This window comes from Capricornis sumatraensis, chromosome 16, assembly GCF_032405125.1.
Source record: "Capricornis sumatraensis isolate serow.1 chromosome 16, serow.2, whole genome shotgun sequence".
NCBI classification, from domain to species: Eukaryota; Metazoa; Chordata; class Mammalia; order Artiodactyla; family Bovidae; genus Capricornis; species Capricornis sumatraensis.
In genome coordinates, this window is record NC_091084.1 from 52,207,847 (window position 1) to 52,226,011 (window position 18,165).

General features: G+C 41.9%; 1 protein-coding gene and 1 pseudogene across 1 annotated transcript in view; one reads left to right on the forward strand and one right to left on the reverse strand.

The window, feature by feature from the left end:
* The window catches only part of RNF121 (ring finger protein 121), an 80,910-nt gene that overhangs the window by 13,269 nt on the left and 49,476 nt on the right, over window positions 1-18,165 (forward strand). The gene's annotated exons all lie outside the window — the stretch shown is intronic.
* On the reverse strand, window positions 6,642-9,296 carry LOC138092896 (small ribosomal subunit protein eS1-like; annotated as a pseudogene).

The window sequence follows — 18,165 nt, forward strand, 5'->3', positions numbered from 1 at the left end:
GAAGAACTTTAAGCACAGGTGAGTGGCGTGGATCAGATCTGCGTTCTAGAAAGATCACTTGGGGGACAGAAATGGAGAAGGGATTAGAGAGGCGAGGAAGACATACCTTAATCAAGGCAAGTAGTACTTCCAGATTTATCTAATTTCAAAGTGTGCTTTCTGGTGTATTATGTATAGTGCGGGGGAGCACATGTTAAATGCCAGAGGTGTGCAGGAGCAGAGGAGGGTGAAACTGGAAGGCAGTCTGGGGCAGGTCATGGCCTTGTGTGGTCATGTGAGCTCACTCTGAGTGCTTTCTGGGAGGGCACTATGTAGCCTACTGGGGAGTTCTTACTTTCTCTTACTGGCAGTACTAGGAAACCAGAAGATTTTGAACTTGAGTGCAGTGACTGGCAAGAAAGGCATGAGGTTGAAGGACCTGGATTATGTTTGTAGCTTGAATAATAGAAGGGAAGAGATGATAAGAGACATTTCCTGCCCTACTGATCTAGGCCTTCTGGTAGAACCAACCATGTTCTTCAGTTTTTCCTTTTTCCCAAAGCTTCCCTCAGTCCTATTTGTATGCTTACAAGTTTGGAAAGTATTCAGTATTTACTGTTTGCTGTTAATAATCATGAAGGATTTCATGCTAGTGCTTAAGAGGAGATGTCACTTTCTAACTTAAAACCCACAGAGGATGGAGCACCTGTGCCAGCTGTGCATCACTGATGTGATCCAGATACCAGGCTGTCTCTTTAGGCCAAGTTTGACCTCCTCAAGGAGAAGAAAGGGCATTTCAAGCAGAGCCGGCATCTCAGTTAGTGCTCTCATGTGCTTGCCATCTCTCACTGGCTAAGGGAATGGAGGGAGGGTGGCTGGTTTTCTAAGTAATGGAACGTTTTGATGACTACTTCTTAGCGTGGGCCACTGTAAGAATAGCTTATACTGAAGTTGCTTCTTACTCTCAGGGAGCAGCAGCGGTCTCAGGGGTAACTGGTAGTAGCCAATGTAAATAAGTTCTGTTGGTTTCAGGTGGCTTTCCCAGTTCCTCTGGATTCTTCTACAACATCATTCCCACTGTTTTGTTCAAGTGAGAGTTACTCAGCGTCTGTGTATTTCCAGAGCATGTGCTTTATGTCTAGTGCTAGGTGTGACATGTGAGGGAGATGCTGAACAAGTAAGGCATTATTCTTGTCTTCAAAGCAGTTAAAAGCAGTAATGCCCACCTAACATTTACTGAACATGTGCAGTGCTTTGAAATGTGAAAATGAGTAAGATTCAGATGATTATCAGACCACTTTGGATTGCTAAATGGGAGAAAATATTTGTAAACCATATTTCTGATGAGGGATTTATATTTGGGATATGTGATGAGCTCTTACCAGTTAATAAGAAAAAGGTAAATAATGCGGTAAAATATGAACAAATGATCTGACTAGACCTTTTTCAAAAAAGAAAATCACAAATGGCAATAAGCACTTGAAAAGATGTTGAACATCATTAGCCATCAGAAAAATGCAAATCAAAACCACGATACCACTTCATGCCCAATATGATGCTATAATCAAAAAGATGTAATAGCAGGTGTTGTGGATGTAGAAAAATTGGACTCCTCCTGCACTGCTAGTGGAAATGTAAAATGGTACAGTTGCTGTGGAAAACAGTTTGTCAGTACCTCAGAAGGTTAAGCATGGATTTGCCATATGACCCAGTAATTCCACTCTAGATATATACTTGAGAAATAAAAACATTTGTCTCCATAAAAACTTACACAAATGTTCATAGCAGTATTATAATAGCCAAAAAGTAGATGGCTCAAATGTCTATCACCTGGTAAATGGTTACATAAAATGTATATCCATACAGTGGAAGATTACCTGTTCAAAAAAGGCGTGAGCTACTGATACCTGCTGTATCATGATACATGGATAAGCCTTGAAAAACATGCTACCTATTATGCACCATAAAAGAAGCCAGTAAGTAAAGACAGCATATTGTGTGACTTTATTTATATGAAAGATCCAGAACAGACAAATCTATAGAGATATAAAGTAGATTAGGGGTTGCTTAGAGCCTGGTGGGCTTCCGTCTCTGGGGTCGCACAGAGTTGGACACATCTGAGGCAACTTAGCAGCAGCAGCAGCAGGTCTAGGGAAAGGAACAGGGAGGGCAGTGAGCTTTGAGCTTTCTTTATAGTGTGATGGAAATGATTTAAAATAAGATGGCTGTACAACTCTCTAAATATATGAAGAGTCAGTGAATTGTCCACCTGAGATGGATGCTATACCTCAGTAAAACCTTAAAAGTAAAAGATCCTTGACCTCAAAATGGTTAGAGTCTAGACATAAAAACAGACTCAGAAATAAGTATTATATTAAATGTAGTAAATGTGACCTTAGAGATTTGTGCAAATTGTAAATTTCTGGAGAACAGAGGAGGAAGGGAACTACTCTGCCTGAGGAGATCTGCTAGACTCTAAGCTCCTTGAGAGTGAGAGCTGTTATTTACTTATTATTGTATTCCCTGTCTAAAGCATAGCATGATCAGTTAACAGTTGTTGAATGGGTGTGTGAGTGAATAAAGTTGGAGAATATGTCACAAAAGAGGTGATATTTGAGGTGCATCTTAAGGAATAGAAATGAGCTAGAGAGTGAAGGTCAGGAAAGAATTCTAGGAAGAGAAGACCGCAGCAGCCAAAGCACCGAGGGAGGAAAGGGAGGAGCATGTTAGAGTGGTAGGTGATTGAGTGAGGCTGGAGTGAAAGGCCGTTTGTTGGAGGTGTTGAGATAAGTAGCTGGTTGTACCAGATTATGAAGTGCCTTGTGTGTCATACCAAGGAGTTTTGGACTTTAATCCAAAGGCAGTAGGAAATTGTCATAGTTTGTCAGAGTAGGGGGCTGATGCAGGCAGATGGTGTCTGATAAAGTGGCTGCTTCTGTTATGAATTGTTCTGGCAGAGAGAGCACCTCAGAAGTGACTGCACGTCTAGGAGACAGCGCCAGATAAAGTCTGGACCAACGAGGTGTAGCAGTGAAAATCTGGAGGGAGATTTCATAGGTGGGTGGATATTCCAGACACATGGGCTTTAGGAGTTTCATAGTTCAGTTCTGGAAGGGCTTCTGGACGAGGTGACGTCTGGGTTGGTCTTTAAGGATGGGTAGAAAAGTAAAGAGTGTATGGAAAGCTGGAGTGCAGGTAGGAAAGAGAGGAGGACCAGGTGGAGAGGAACCCAGTTGGAGAAATAGACATTTTATGAGGTAGGAATTGAAGAACCCAGGAAGTGAGCATTAAATGCCCCCAAATTTGATGATTGTTGAATGTGAGAGAGGTCATTAAATATTCCTTCCACTTCTGTAGAAGTTCAGCTGGCCTGGAGCATGCGCTTTTCTGGTGATAGCGGGAGGGGTAGAGTGGTGGGCAGACAGCAGCCACAACAGTTATCCCAGCCAGTGTCTGCTCTCACTCCGCTGCCCACGGTGTACTGTCCATGGCAGGCTTCACAGTTTGACTAAGCATGACCAATGTCTTCATGGTCCCCAGATGATTTATGAGGTCTGGAAAATGAGGTAATTGCACTGTAATTAATTGGCCTTGAATTCTTGCTGGGCTAAGGAGTTAGAGAAAAATGTGAACAAGAAGGAAAGTGGGAGTTACAAATATGGGTATGCCATGAAACTTTGGACTTCACATGTTATGGTATCTTCCCGCAAGAGACAGAGGCAGCTAGCATGATGGTTTTGCTGTATTCGTAACAGGTTCAGAAACTAGCTAATCTCTCCTTTCTCTGGGCTTACACAGCATTTTGTTTATGTGTCAATGGTTATCTTTATCATATTAGTTTAATAGTCTGTCTCCCCTCCTACCCCTTGGACTGTGACTACCACAGGGGCAAAGATTGGACTTCGTCATCTCCAATGTTTCGTGAAAGAGTGATGTCTCTAGCTGCACGGTTGCTCAGTCTCTGACTTGAGAGGATCAGTTGAGACCTCTGAAGTGCCAGGTTGCCCTGGTGGATGGGGTTCCAGAGTTTAGGGCCCTTTGCAGTTAACAGGTACCTGAAGCTAGGGCAAGAGGCTGTCCTCCAAGTGATGGATATTTCTGATGCTTGCATATGGTCATTGCTTGGTAAATTTTCATTGACTTAATTTGGTAGCATCCTGTTATATCACATCTCACCACAGTAGAGGCATTTGCTTTCACTTCTGTGGTAACTAAGGAAACTGTGGCAGTCTAGAAAGTCGGAGTATTATAGCTGACTCCAAAGCTTTGGAGTTAGATTTGGCATGAATTATTACAGTATTTTACCTTTAATGGGCCTTGAAAATCACTTAAACCCACCTCCTCATTGTATATTTGGGGAAACTGAGGTGTAGAGAGAAATGCCTTGTTTGTTGACATATAGCAAGTAAATAGCTATGCCAAATGAGGACTTACAACTTTTTCTCATCACTGAGGAAGGTGGTTGTTGCTCTGGAGCCATTTCTTGGGGTGAAAAGTGGGAATAATGTAAAAGCCAAGGAAATAAGGCATTCTGCATGAGCTAGTCTTACTATCCAGCCTGCCCATGTTCTCCGTTTGTTGGAAACCTGTTTGGGGAAACCAGAGTGTCTACGTGTAGCCACATGATAGCCTACTTTTTCATTCTTTCTTCTCGCACTCTGCTTTATTTTTCTTTATAACACTGCTACCAGAAATTATTTCATACTAAAAATATATATTTACTTGCATATTTATTATGTCTTCTTCCTTAGATGGTTTTATAAGGGAAGAGACTTTATGACTGTCTTGTGCTTGAATGAATGAGCAGATGAACAGATACTTTTTGGCTGTCCCCAAGATGCCAAGCACATGCTTCCTATGATTTTGCCATTTGTAGGTCTTGACGTGTCTGTTTCTTTGTTTGGGATTGATCATTCTTGAATATATCTAAACCTTCCTTAAGCACAGAATATACATTATTGGCAAATGACTGTCCAGTAACTTTACAGTGCTCATATGAGTAGAGAATGAGGTTACCTTTTTTTGTGGATTTAGTATAGTGGATATAGTATAAGATTTAGCCACTTGATCAGTTAAACCCAGTAAAGGACAGAATCTTGGAAGCAGTAGAGCAATGGGACTTGGCAGCCAGGGAGAGAATTCTTGGTGCATAGCTGTGGAGAGACAGCAGGATTCAGGGCTGACTTACCCAGTAGGCACAGTGCCCAGTGGCCCATTAAAATGTCTTAATTTCTTTTAATCAGAAGAGAAAATGGATATAATCCACCTTGGATTGTACATCTTTATATTAATGCAGTTATAAAATATATTTTTAAATACTTTAAAAGTTTTTTATTTTTCTTTATTTTTGGCTGTGCTGGGTCTTCATTTCTGCGCACGGGCTTTCTCTGTTGCAGCAAGCAGGCACTGCTCTCTAGTTGCAGTGCGTGGGCTTCTCACTGTGGTGGCTTCTTGCTGCAGAGCGTAGGCTCCGGAGAGCGGGCTTCAGTAGTTGCGGCGCACAGGCACAGTAGTTTTGATGCGTGGACTTAGGTGCCCCTCGGCATGTGTAGCCTCCACAGTGCAGGAACTGAACCTATGTCCCCTGCATTGGCAGGCAGATTCTTAGCCACCAGACCACCAGGGATGTCTCAATATATATATATTTTAATGTAGGAAGGGTTCCACAAAGGCAAAAGTAGCTAGGGCCCATGAAAGTCATAAATGTGGCCCTCGCATGACCTTGTGGCTAGTCATTGGCTTGGCCATTTGAGGCCCAAAGCTTTGACTCTGATTTCTTCCTTAAGGTCTGCGATTCTTTCCCCATCACTCCTGTCCCTGTCCCCCATAATGTCATCTTTAGTGAGTGATTTTCTTCTTTATACCTCATTTGTGTGTTCTGTAAAATGGAGAGTTGTGCTCCCTCTACTGAGTAAATGCTTTTAAAACAGCCTAATTGTTTTATTTTTTATCTGTCTTCTCAACGGCAGGAAAAAATGTCTGGTTCATCTTTGTAACTCCATGCCTAGCCCAGAACCTACACATTTAGTACAGAAGTGCCTTATATGAGAGTTGAATAAATGAATAAATGTATCAGATTTCACAGATAGCTGCAGAGGCTTTCTTTCCTTTCTCTATAGAATGCTTTCCATATATTCTTTCAGTTCAGTTGCTCAGTCATGTCTGACTTTGTGACCCCATGAACCACAGCATGCCAGGCCTCCCTGTCCGTCACCAACTCCCAGAGTTTCCCCAAACTTATGTCCATTGAGTTAGTGACGCCATCCAATCATCTCATCCTCTGTCGTCCCCTTTCAGTCTTTCCCAGCATCAGGGTCCTTTCAAATGAGTCAGCTCTTCACATCAGATGGCCAGAGTATTGGAATTTCAGCTTCAACATCAGTCCTTCCAATGAACACCCAGGACTGATCTCCTTTAGGATGGACTGGTTGGATCTCCTTGCAGTCCAAGGGACTCTCAAGAGTCTTCTCCAACACCACAGTTCAAAAGTATCAGTTCTTCGGCACTCAGCTTTCTTTTTAGTCCAACTCTCACATCCATACATGACTACTGGAAAAACCATAGCCCTTGATGAGACGGACCTTTGTTGACAAAGTAATGCCTCTGCTTTTTTTTAAATTACAAATAAGATCTTTTATTTGTCACCGTTAAGAGTCTGCATTTTAAACCGATTCTTGGACTGGTGGCTTGTATCCATCAGCTCGTTCAACTTTAGCATCTGTCTCATCCCCAGTAGCTTTGCCAGAACTACTACCTTCACCATGTAGCTCCATGATTTTCCCAATTCAAACTTGGGCTTCTTCAGCATTTTTCTGAATGTTGAGCTTTAAGCCAACTTTTCACTCTCCTCTTTCACTTTCATCAAGAGGCTTTTTAGCTCCTCTTCACTTTCTGCCATAAGGGTGGTGTCATAGCATATCTGAGGTTATTGATATTTCTCCCAGCAATCTTGATTCCAGCTTGTGTTTCTTCCAGTCCAGTGTTTCTCATGATGTACTCTGCATATGGAACCAATCTGTTGTTCCACGTCCAGTTCTAACTGTTGCTTTCTGACCTGCATATAGGTTTCTCAAGAGGCAGGTCAGGTGGTCTGGTATTCCCGTCTCTTTCAGAATTTTCCACAGTTTCTTGTGATCCACACAGTCAAAGGCTTTGGCATAGTCAATAAAGCAGAAATAGATGTTTTTCTGGAACTCTCTTGCTTTTTCCATGATCCAGCGGATGTTGGCAATTTGATCTCTGGTTCCTCTGCCTTTTCTAAAACCAGCTTGAACATCAGGGAGTTCATGGTTCACGAATTGCTGAAGCATGGCTTGGAGAATTTTGAACATTACTTTACTAGCATGTGAGATGAGTGCAATTGTGCAGTAGTTTGAGCGTTCTTTTGCATTGCCTTTCTTTGGAATCGGAATGAAAACTGACCTTTTCCAGTCCTGTGGCCACTGCTGAGTTTTCCAAATTTGCTGGCATATTGAGTGCAGCACTTTCACATCATCATCTTTCAGGATTTGAAACAGCTCCACTGGAATTCCGTCACCTCCACTAGCTTTGTTCCTAGTGATGCTTTCTAAGGCCCGCTTGACTTCGCATTCCAAGATGTCTGGCTCCAGATTAGTGATCACATCATCATGATTATCTGGGTCGTGAAGATCTCTTTTGTACAGTTCTTCTGTGTATTCTTGCCACCTCTTCTTAATATCTTCTGCTTCTGTTAGGTCCATACCATTTCTGTCCTTTATTGAGCCCATCTTTGCATGAAATGTTCCCTCGGTATCTCTAATTTTCTTGAAGAGATCTCTAGTCTTTCCCATTCTGTTGTTTTCCTCTATTTCTTTGCATTGATTGCTAAAGAAGGCTTTCTTATCTCTTCTTGCTATTCTTTGGAACTCTGCATTCAGATGCTTATATCTTTCCTTTTCCCCTCTCTTCTTTTCACAGCTATAAGTGAAAGAGGAGAGCAAAAAAGTTGGCCTAAAGCTCAACATTCAGAAAACGGAAGATCATGGCATCCGGTCCCATCACTTCATGGGAAATAGATGGGGAAACAGTAGAAACAGTGTCAGACTTTATTTTGGGGGGCTCCAAAATCACTGCAGATGGTGACTGCAGCCATGAAATGAAAAGACGCTTACTCCTTGGAAGAAAAGTTATGACCAACCTAGATAGTGTATTCAAAAGCAGAGACATTACTTTGCCGACTAAGGTCCGTCTAGTCAAGGCTATGGTTTTTCCTGTGGTCATGTATGGATGTGAGAGTTGGACTGTGAAGAAGGCTGAGCACCGAAGAATTGATGCTTTTGAACTGTGGTGTTGGAGAAGACTCTTGAGAGTCCCTTGGACTGCAAGGAGATCCAACCAGTCCATTCTGAAGGAGATCAGCCCTGGGATTTCTTTGGAAGGAATTATGCTAAAGCTGAAACTCCAGTACTTTGGCCACCTCATGCGAAGAGTTGACTCATTGGAAAAGACTCTGATGCTGGGAGGGATTGGGGGCAGGAGGAGAAGGGGACGACCGAGGATGAGATGGCTGGATGGCGTCCAGACTCCATGGACGTGAGTCTGAGTGAACTCCCGGGGATGGTGATGGACAGGGAGGCCTGGCGTGCTGCGATTCATGGGGTCGCAGAGAGTCAGACACGACTGAGCGATTAAACTGAACTGAACTCAGCATTTTTCCTTTTCTAACGAAGACATCATGGAGCGGATAAATAGATTGGCAAGCCTTTTCTGTGTCTTTTCCAATGCTATCTGGAATCAGTTTATTGACCACCTCTTTCAAGTCATTTGTCTGCACCTCTCAGGTCATGATTTCCATCATCTTGGAGATCTGGCGCACCTGCTGGTGCTGGGTGTAAGAGGTCTTCCGAATCTGATTGTTGGTGCTTTTTAGTAAAACCCACACAGAACAGATGAAGCAAGTAACCATCGGTAGTTTTGACATCAACATGAGCTTCAATCATGGTCTGCCGTTTTTTGACCATGGAGCACATTTTGTCACGGGTAAGATCCATACCATGAAAATTAGTCGGGCAGTTTTTGCCCGGAAAATCCTCAGTAATTAGCCTGAATTTTCTAAATGCTGCTTCATCATTCTAGAGATCAGCAAGACTCACTTCAAAAACACGACCTTTGAGGCTATTAGATGCAGTTTTGGTTCCTTGAGTTCTCGTGACCAGTGTTTTCCCAATATTCCTTATATTGAACATAGCTGGTGCTTTCACATCATACCAATCTTTTTTAGAAAATCAGTCAACCACTTTCTTCTTGGCTCCCTTTTTGCCTCCTTTCGTGAGGCGCTTGTTCTTGCCAACCGCCATGGTGCCCCTCAGAGAGCCAAAAACTCTCTGCTTTTTAATATGCTGTCTAGGTTGGTCATAACTTTTCTTCCAAGGGGTAAGCGTCTTTTAATTTTATGGCTGCAATCACCGTCTGTGTGATTTTGGAGCTCCCAAAAATAAAGTCTGACACTGTTTCCACTGTTTCCCCATCTATTTGCCATGAAGTGATGGGACTGGATGCCATGATCTTAGTTTTCTGGATGTTGAGCTTTAAGCCAGCTTTTTCACTCTCTTTCACTTTCAACAAGAGGCTCTTTAGTTCTTCACTTTCTGCCATAAGGGTGGTGTCATCTGTGTATCTGAGGTTATTGATATTTCTCCCGGCAATCTTGATTCCAGCTTGTGCTTCTTCCAGCCCAGTGTTTCTCATGATGTACTCTGCATAGAAGTTAAATAAGCAGGGTGACAATATACAGCCTTGGCGTACTCCTTTTCCTATTTGGAACCTGTCTGTTGTTCCATGTCCAGTTCTAACTGTTGCTTTCTGACCTGCATATAGGTTTCTCAAGAGGCAGGTCAGGTGTTCTGGTATTCCCATCTCTTTCAGAATTTTCCACAGTTGATTGTGATCCACACAGTCAAAGGCTTTGGCATAGTCAATAAAGCAGAAATAGATGTTTTTCTGGAACTCTCTTGCTTTCTCGATGATCCAGCAGATGTTGGCAATTTGATCTCTGGTTCCTCTGCCTTTTCTAAAACCAGCTTGAACATCTGGAAGTTAACGGTTCATGTACTGCTGAAACCTGGCTTGGAGAATTTTGAACATTACTTTACTAGCATGTGAGATGAGTGCAATTGTGCAGTAGTTTGAGCGTTCTTTTGCATTGCCTTTCTTTGGAATTGGAATGAAAACTGACCTTTTCCAGTCCTGTGGCCACTGCTGAGTTTTCCAAATTTGCTGGCATATTGAGTGCAGCACTTTCACATCATCATCTTTCAGGATTTGAAACAGCTCCACTGGAATTCCATCACCTCCACTAGCTTTGTTCCTAGTGATGCTTTCTAAGGCCCGCTTGACTTCGCATTCCAAGATGTCTGGCTCTAGGTGAGTGATCATACCATCATGATTATCTGGGTCATGAAGATCTTTTTTGTACAGTTCTTCTGTGTATTCTTGCCACCTCTTCTTAATATCTTCTGCTCTGTTAGGTCCATACCATTTCTGTCCTTTATTGAGCTCATCTTTGCATGAAATGTTCCCTTGGTATCTCTAATTTTCTTGAAGAGCTCTCTAGTCTTTCCCATTCTATTGTTTTCCTCTATTTCTTTGCATTGATCTCTGAGAAGGCTTTCTTATCTCTCCTTGCTATTCTTTGGAACTTTGCATTCAAATGGGTATACCTTTCCTTTTCTCCTTTCCTTTTCGCTTCTCTTCTTTTCACAGCTATTTGTAAGGCCTCCCCAGACAGCCATTTTGCTTTTTTGCATTTCTTTTTCTTGGGGATGGTCTTGATCTCTGTCTCCTGTGCAATATCATGAACCTCTGTCCATAGTTCTTCGGGCACTCTATCAGATCTAGTCCCTTAAATCTATTTCTCACTTCCACTGTATAGTCATAAGGGATTTGATTTAGGTCATACCTGAATGGTCTAGTGGTTTTCCCCACTTTCTTCAATTTAAGTCTGAATTTGGCAATAAGGAGTTCATGATCTGAGCCACAGTCAGCTCCTGGTCTTGTTTTTGCTGACCGTATAGAGCTTCTCCATCTTTGGCTGCAAAGGATATAATCAGTCTGATTTCGGTGTTGGCCATCTGGTGTTGTCCATGTGTAGAGTCTTCTCTTGTGTTGTTGGAAATGGGTGTTTGCTATGACCGGTGCATTCTCTTGGCAAAACTGTATTAGGCTTTGCCCTGCTTTATTCCGTACTCCAAGGCCAAATTTGCCTGTTACTCCAGGTGTTTCTTCACTTCCTACTTTTGCATTCCAGTCCCCTGTAATGAAAAGGAATCTTTTTTGGGTGTTAGTTCTAAAAGGTCTTGTAGGTCTGGTATTGTATATATGGTATTATGTATTTACAGCTATCTTTTCAGAGGTTCTGTCAGCAAAATACATAGAGCTATGTGGACACTTAAGAAAATAATGTGGGAAACAAGGGTGTTGCATCATCTTAGAGAGTTAAGAGCCAATGGGAACAGTCAGGTCCACAGGGGAAATGAATAGTCTTTTTAACAAATCATGCTGAGACAGCTAGATAGCCACAGGCAAAAGAATGAAGTTGGACCCCCTCCATAGTGCCATATAAAATAATTGACTCAAAACAGGCCAGTGGGTGAGGGGGGACAGACCAATGACCTAAATGTAATAACTAAAAATAGAAAACTCATAGAAGAAAAGATAGTCATAAATCACTATCAAATTAGACAGTAGTTTCTTGAATATGACACCAAAAGCAAAAGCAGTAAAAGAAAAAGGCAATTATACTTCATCAAAATGAAAACCTTTTGTATTGCAAAGGACATCACCAAAGAAATGGCAGAAGGGGACTTACCTGGTGGCTCAGATGGTAAAGAATCCACCTGCAATGCGGGAGACCTGGGTTTGATCCCTGGGTTGGGAAGATCCCCTGGAGGAGGGCATGGCAACCCATTCCAGTATTCTTGCCTGGAAAATCCCATGGACAGAGGAGCCTGGTGGGCTACAGTCCATGGGGTCGCAAAGAGTCGGACATGATTGAGTAACTAAGCGTGCCACAGAATGGGAGAAAATACTTGCAGGTCATATATCAGATAAGAGACTTTATATCCAGAATATAAAAAAAAAAAACTTTTATAACTCAACAATAAAAATATAAATAACCCACTTTGAAAAAATGGACAGAAGGGTTTCAGTATGGCATGTAAGAAGCTTGGAAATCACTATTCTGTCCTAAGAATGAGCAAAAACCTGAAAAAACCGAAAAATCAACAATTCTTAGATCTTTAAAAAAGTGAGGTCATAGGACAAAGGCAGACTGCTGGCCTGAATCACAACTTACAGAAACAGAAACCTCTGTGGGAACCAGTATTGGAGCAGGGAAACCTGGATTGTAATAAATTGCTGGAGGCTCAGTGTGGACAACTCAAAATTAAAAACTCTGCAGGTACTTATAGTTATTCAGGGCCCCCACAATAACCTTCCAGGTATCTGGCAGGTTCTTACATTGAGTATTGAGAAAAATCCCTTTGTGCTTTTGTGGGTGGCAGGGCGGGGAAAGAACCTTTTAAAAATACTACAGAGCATTCTGTTCTTAAGATCTGCCATCAGGGGAAACTGTTTAACTATAGTCTAACCTTTTGGGGGTTTTATCAGAGCCTGACTGATCTAGGGGAAAGAAAATACCCATCTCTAACCAGTTCTAGCTTTTCGTGTTGGATAAGGGAAATCCCCAGCTCCAGTCCTCTTAAGCCATTGTGCCCCACCTAAGAGGGGTGGATGAGGCACTGAGAAGCACTTGTGAAGTTCACATTCCACAGGCACAGACTCACTAAAAGACTGAAACCCAGTCATGGAACTGTGGGAGGCTGCTCCTCCCCAGCATCCTACCACTACAGTCAGTTCAGTTCAGTTACTCAGTCATGTCCGACTCTTTGCGACCCCATGAATCGCAGCACGCCAGGCCTCCCTGTCCATCACCAACTCCCGGAGTTCACTCATACTCAGGCCCATCAAGTCAGTGATGCCATCCAGCCATCTCATCCTCTGTCATCCCCTTCTCCTCCTGCCCTCAATCCCTCCCAGCATCAGTCTTTTCCAATGAGTCAACTCTTCACATGAGGTGGCCAAAGTACTGGAGTTTCAGCTTTAGCATCATTCCTTCCAAAGAAATCCCAGGGCTGATTTCAGAATGGACTGGTTGGATCTCCTTGCAGTCCAAGGGACTCTCAAGAGTCTTCTCCAACACCACAGTTCAAAAGCATCTACACTACTAAAGCCCTATTTATAGAAATTCCTTTTACCTCGTATATCAATCATATCGAGCTGTCAAAAAATTGCAAGATATACTAAAAGGCAAAACACACACTTTGAAGAGACAGGCCAAGTATCATAATTTGACCCATCTCTGGCAGGGATGTAGGAATTACTAGACCAGGATTTTAAAATAACTCTTGATTACTATGTTATGCTCAAGTGGATAAACTAGACAACATGCAAGAACAACTGAGCATTATACGCAGATAAATTTACATTCTAAGAAGGAATCAAAAAGAAATGTTTAGAGATCAAAAACACCGTGACAGAAATGAAAAATGCCTTTGATGGGCTAATCAATAGAATAGATAAAGCTGAAGAAGGAATCTCCGAGCTTGAGAATATTTCAGTAGAAACCTATTAAAAAAAAAAAAAGACTTGAAAGAAACAGAATATCCAAGAACTGTGGGACAACTACAAAAGGTGTGCTGTTATGGTCTGAATGTTCGTGTTCCCCATAAATTCATATGTTGCAATCCTAATCCTAAAGGTATTGGTGTTAGGAGATGGGGCTTTTAGGAAGTGATTAGGTCCTGAGGGCAGAACCCTCATAATTGGAATCTTGTGCTCTTACAATAGGGGCCCCACAGAGTTTCCTAATCCCTTCCAGCTTGTGCTTGATCCTGGATTTCCACCCTCCAGAAATGTGAGAAGTAAATGTTTGTTGTTTATAAGCCACCTAGTCAATGGTACTTTGTTATAGCAACCTGCATAGACAGAGACAGATGCATCATGGGAATACCAGAAGGAGGAGGAGAGAAACAAATATTTTAAACAATAATGACTGGGAATCTCCCCAAGTTAATGTCAGACACCAAACCACTGATCCAGGAAGTTCAGAAAACACCAAGCAGGATAAATGCCAACACTGCGCCTCCCCTCCCCCCACTACATCTAGACATATCATTTTTCAAATCATAGACAGTCAGAGACAAAAAAAATTCTGAAAGAAGCCAGCAGAGAAAACACTTTACCTATAGAAGAGCATAGATAAACCCCCATCAGCCTAGATTTCTGGATCCTGAAAATCAGCCTTCAAAAGAGGAGAAATAGGGTCTCCCTGATGGTCCAGTGGTTAAGAATCCACCTGCCAATGCAGGGGACACAGGTTCAATCCCTGGTCTGGGAGGATTCCACGTGCTGCGGAACAGCTAAGCCGGTGCACCACGACTTCCAAGCCCATGCTTCACAAGAGAAGCGTGCACGTTAAGAAGCCTGTGCACCGGAACTAGAGGAGCCCCAGCCCACTGGAACTAGAGAAAGCCTGTGTGCAGCAACAAAGACCCAAATAGAAAATTAAATTAAAAAAGACAGACAAAAATAGAGCAGATTTGTCGCTAGTAGGCTGTCTTGCTTCCAGTGGCACTAGTGGTAAAGAATCCACCTGCCAGTGTGAGATTCAAGAGACTCGGGCTTGATTCCTGCATCAAGAAGGTAGCCGGAGAAGGAAATGGCAACCCACTCCAGTATTCTTGCCTGGAAAGTCCCATGGGCAGAGGAGCCTGGCGGGCTACAGTCCACAGTGTGGCAAAGGGTCAGACATGACTGAGCACACGCAGAGGCTTGTCTTGTAAGAAATATTAAAAGTTGTTTAGAGAGAGAGAAATAAGAGGGGTCAGAGCCTCAGGTCTACCTAAACAAAGGAAAAGCGTTGGAATGGGAGTAAGTGAAAGTAGACTGAAAAAACGTTTACTTTACTAATTCTTTTTTTAATTGTAAATTTTATTGTATCTTAAATGTCATTTTCCACATGTTCTTTGCTAATATAGAAATATAACTTCTGTGTGTATGTTTGTATTCTGCCACCTTGCTGAACACTGTTATAGAATTTTGTTTTCATAGATGTTTTGGGATTTTCTTTGTAGGCCATTATGTCATCTGCAAATAAGGGACAGTTTTATTTCTTTCTAATCTGTACCTTTTATCACTTTATTTTGCTGGCCAGAAACTTCAGTATATTTTGAATAGTAATGGTGAGGGTGGACATCCTGACATTATTTCTGATCTTAGGGGAAAAGCATTCAGTCTTTCACCATTAAATATATAAGCTATAGGAATTTTGTAGTTGTTCTTTTAATTCACAAGTTGTTGATTGATACAACAGTGAATAGTTTTTTTGAAAGTTGTAATACCGACACTATATTTGACTGCATATGTTTGTGTATGTATGTGTATGTGTATTTATGGATAAGTGAAATGAATGAAAGCAATGATACAAGGGATGAGAGGAGGAATTAAGATTATTTTGTTGTTATAAGGTACTCACACTATCTGTGATGTGATACAGTATTATTTGAAAGTGGATTTTACTATTTATGTATACTTCAAATTCTAGAGCAACCTCTAAAAGAAGTAAAAATAAAAGTATAGGGAATTCCATGGTGGTCCAGTGGTTACAACTCTGTGCTTTCACTGCTAATGGCCCAGGTTCAATCCCTGGTTGGGGAACTAAGATCCCACAAACTGCACAGCATAGCCAAAAAGAAAAAAAGTATAACTGATAAGTTAAGAAAGGAAAGGAAATGTAATCATATAATATTCTCAGTTAAAACTACAAAAGGCAGAAAAAGAAGACAAAAATAGGAACAGGTAAGGGCAACACATAGAAAGCAGTAACAAATATATAGTAGATATTAATCCAACTGTATCAATAATCACTGAACATTAGTTGTTTAAATGCATCAATTAAAAGAGATTGTCAGGAAAAAAGATTGTCAGGGACTTCCCTGGTGGTTCAGTGGTTAAGAATCCATCCTCCAGTGCATAGGGTGCAGGTTAAATCTCTGGTTGGGGAACTAAGATGCCACATGTGTGTGTGTGTTTTCAGTTGTGTCCGATTCTTTATGACCCCGTGGACTGTGGCCCACCAGGCTGCTCTGTCCGTGGAATTTTCCAGGCAAGAAATACTCAAATGGTTGTCATTTACTCTTCCAGGGATCTTCCCAACCTAGGGATTGAACCCATGTCTCTTGCGTCTCCTGCATTGGCAGGCAGATTCTTTACCACTGAGCCACCTGGGAAGCCCAAGATCCCACATGCCACAACTAAGACCTGACACAGCCATAAATAAATACACAATAAAGAAATAAAGGACTGTTATCCAAAATACAGTCCATGGGGTTGCAAAGAGTTGGACACGACTGAGCGACTTCACTGTATCACTATATATCACTATCCAAAATATACAAAGAGCACTTTCAACTCAGTAATAAGAAAACCTGTTTAAAAAGTAGGCTAGAGACTTTAACATACTTCCCACCAAAGAAGATATATAGATAGAAAATAAGTGTATGAAAGATGTCCCGCCTCATGTAGTCAGTGAAATTCAAATTAAAACAACAATGAGATACCACTACACACCTATTAGAATAATCAGAATCTGAGACACTGACACCACCAAATACTGGGAGGATGTGGAGCAACAGGAACTGTCATTCCTTTCTGGTGGGAATGCAAGATAATATCTTCCATCAAACTTTGGAAGACAGTTTGGCGGTTTCTTGCAAAACTAAACTTACTATTACCATACCATATCCAGAAGTTGTGCTCCTTAATATATCCCCAAAGCAGCTGAAAATGTATGTCCATACAGAAACCTGTACACAGATCTTTATAGCAGCGTAATAATTGCTAAAATTTGGAAGCAACCAAGATGTCTTTTCCTTCCCAGGTGGCCCAGTGGTAAAGAATCTGCCTGACAGTGCAGGAGACAAAGAGACACATGTTCAATCCCTACATTGGGAAGATCCCCTAGAGTAGGAAATGGCAATCCATTCCAGTATTCTTGCCTGGAAAATTCCATGGACAGAGGAGCATGGCAAGCTGTAGTTCCGGGGGTTGCAGAGTCTGGCATGACTGAGTGACTAAGCACACCCAGAGTGTCTTAGTAGGTAAATGGATAAATAAGCTGTGGTACTTCCAGACAGTGGAATTTTATTCAGTATTAGAACAGAAATGAGCTATTAAACCATGCAGATACATGGAGGAATATTAAATGCATGTTACTAAGTGAAAGAAGCCAATGTGGAAAGGCTGTGTACTACATGATTTCAACTATATGGAAAAGGTGATACTATGGAGACTGTAAAAAGAGCAGTGCTGGCCAGGGATTAGGGAGGATGGAGGGATGAATAAGAGGAGCACAGAAAATTTTTAGGTCGGTAAGACTACTCTGTATGATACTCTGTTTATGGATATGTGTCCATAAGAATGTTGTTTGTCCTAGTCCATAGAGTGTACATCAGTAGTGAACTCTGAGGTAAACTATGGACTTTGGGTGATGATACGTCAATGTAGGTTCCTTAGTTGGCACAAAGGTACTTCTCTGATGAGAGATGTTGATGAGGGAGGCTATGCATATTGAGGACCAGGGAGCATATGGAAAATTCTGCTTTCCACTCCGTTTTCTTGTGAACCTAAAAGTGAAGTCGCTCAGTTGTGTCCGACTCTGCGACCCCATGGACCGTAGCCTACCAGACTCCTCCATCCATGGGATTTTCCAGGCAGGAATACTGGAGTAGGTTGCCATTTCCTTCTCCAGGAGACCTTCCTGACCCGATTGAACCTGGGTCTCCTGCACTGTGGGCAGACGCTTTTCTGTCTGAGCCACCAGGAAAGTTTGTGAACCTGAAACTGCTGGGAAAAGTCTATTTTAAGAAGTGGACGAAGGATCTGGATAAATTTTTCTCCAAAGAAGATATGTGAATGTCTGATAGTCATACAGAAAGGTGCTCAACATCGTTATACATCAGAGGAATGCAAAATCAAAATCACATTAATCTACCATTTCACACCCAGTGCGATGCTTCTTACCAAAAAGATAATACCCAGTGTTGTCAACGATGTGGAGGAATTGGGACTCTCATGCACTGCTGGTGGGCATGTGAAATGGTCCAACCG